General features: G+C 39.5%; 1 non-coding gene across 1 annotated transcript; it reads right to left on the minus strand.

Moving 5' to 3' along the window:
• Positions 1-1,584: 1,584 nt before the first annotated feature.
• LOC137738537 (U6atac minor spliceosomal RNA) lies at positions 1,585-1,714 on the minus strand. The gene has a single exon (XR_011068980.1). It is a non-coding gene; the product is annotated as a U6atac minor spliceosomal RNA (small nuclear RNA).
• Between the last annotated feature and the right edge of the window lie 665 nt (positions 1,715-2,379).

The raw sequence follows: 2,379 nt of genomic DNA on the forward strand, positions 1-2,379 counted from the left end.
CACACACCACACATTATGGGACCAACCTAGGCAGGATAATATATATTTAATTTGGCTGATGATTTTCTAAGTTATAGAATTTGTTTTATTCTTGTAGGATTAAAAAATCATATGTCTATTTATTTATTTCAGGGTTACGTTAAAAAGAATAGGAGAAGTTGGAACATATGGATTTACTCTTGAGGCCCAAGTGAAGTTGCCAAATTCCTTGCATTGAGGTTGTAGTGACCACAATTGTTTCATAACCACGCTTCCTACACGACATTTTAGTGACTCATGTGAGTATAAAAATTAAATAATTTAACTCATAAATTGGAACCATTTCTATGTACCTAAATTTTTTGGTGCACTGTAAGAGTTAGTCCTATTAATTAGAATCAAACTCAATTTTCGACCCGCCATGAAACGCCTTATCTAGCCAACATTCTCCATCAACATTTTTTGGATATCAAGTGGACCTCCCGGCCATAAGGTAATTATAATATGGCACTTGTGGCTCGTTCTCGGTCCAAATTATACTTCTTTATTGCACAAATTGCCTTTTAAGATTAGATAATTGGAGAGCTTTTTCAATGTGTCAGGAACACGGTCTGATACACAAAAATTTCTCTAATAAATGACCATTATTTATGGGATCCCTTTTCATTTAAGTTGATAATCACACATTATTATAGCTTATAGGTGTAACAAACAGATTACGCTAATTGCTAATTCATCAGGAATTATGTAATTGTTAGTTCAACTTCCCTTCAGCAACAAGCAAGAACCTTGAGGCCCACAAGCCGAATGATACTGCATAGAAGAAAATTTCGCCATCGCATGCAGGTTCATGCACTCACTTTTTTTTTTTGTTCTCTCTCGCGTTACGTGTTTAGACCAATATTGAACGACGGGGTAATAACCTTATGTTGTCACTTACAAGCTATTCCATACACTTGAGGGTTTATAATTGAGGCACTGGACAAGGTGGTCGTGTGAAGGTTAATTTCCGAGAACCCGGATTTGGACAAGGTGGTCGCAATTGTGTTTGCTTCTCGTTTCCCAGGTGAGACGACACCCATCAGCTAGGGTTTGTTGCAGAGGATGAAGAACATTGTGTATGAATCTAAGGATTGTACCATCTGCAGCAGCACCATACAGCTGCAAACAAAATGATAAACCACAATACTCTTAAGATTTCCAGCTCACACGACCTTTTGCAGCCACATGCTCCACGAACAGGTAACGTCCGCCTGGTCTTATAACTCCCTTTTATATCTGAAGGTTACAGGACAAATGAACTTGTTAATAATTCGGATTTTAGATTAACACGGTCTGCAGACTGCGGAAGTTACTTTGTGTGAGAAACGAACGCGCATTTCACATCATCATTTGACAGCGAGAAGGAGCAGTTTTTTCGAAAGCTAAAGAAATAAAACGGATGCTTCCCAAACGATCAACTTAGAAAGCAAAGGCATCTACAATCACAAGTAGTAACCCTTAGACGACAATTACCTCGTGCTGCAAGCGTACGAAAAGGAAATTGTGCCCCTCGTATGCTAAATTACCTTTCAGAGTGTTATCGACGTCTTTTTTTTTTGGTAAAAAAAAATTGGGTTGTAGATCCACCGCAAGGGTAGGTAGCCTTAACCGGATGTGTGGTAACAGGTAAGCTCGGAAGCTGTTCCCGTCCCTGTCAGGGGAGATGCCAACCATCTCTCCTTTCTACGAACACTGTTATCGACATCTTTAACAGAACACAACACAAGAGTTCCAATACCTGCATCAACTGAAGCATCATCTAATGGAATAGCTAAAGAGTCATCAAAGTGTTCATAAGAATTGCTTATAGTTTGTTTTAGTTGTTTTGTAGTTTGTTAGTTTGGTTAAGGGCATAAGTGTAATCTGTTAGAATGCCCACAATATATATATCAGACTTTGTGTAATTATCTGAATTGTATTGAATGAAAGGCAGATTCATTTTCTATATGGTATCAGAGCATCTCGCCTCACGGCCTTCTCTCTCTCGATCCTCTTCGCTTTCGCTCTCAATTTCTGATCTTTCTCTCTGAATTTTGCTGTGATTCTTCATTGTTCTTCTTCGATTGTTGCTTCGATCTTGTTGTTTGGTGTCTTTCTCGCTGCAATCAGCCATGGCGACTCCGTCCAATTCGTCTTCTCCCCTTGAGTCGGTGCAAGCTCCAAACCCTAATTCGTCAAATTCTGCCATGTCTTCGTCTTCATATGCTTCTCTGACGATCCAAAACATTGGAAGTATGGTGCCAATTAAACTCAAACGCTCCAATTATCTCCCCTGGCGTGCATTATTTGCTCCAATTCTGCGCAGGTATAAGCTCCTTGGCATCATTGAAGGTACTGAGGTCTGTCCATCACCTCTTC

The sequence above is a fragment of the Pyrus communis genome, chromosome 6 (assembly GCF_963583255.1).
Source record: "Pyrus communis chromosome 6, drPyrComm1.1, whole genome shotgun sequence".
Lineage (NCBI taxonomy): Eukaryota > Viridiplantae > Streptophyta > Magnoliopsida > Rosales > Rosaceae > Pyrus > Pyrus communis.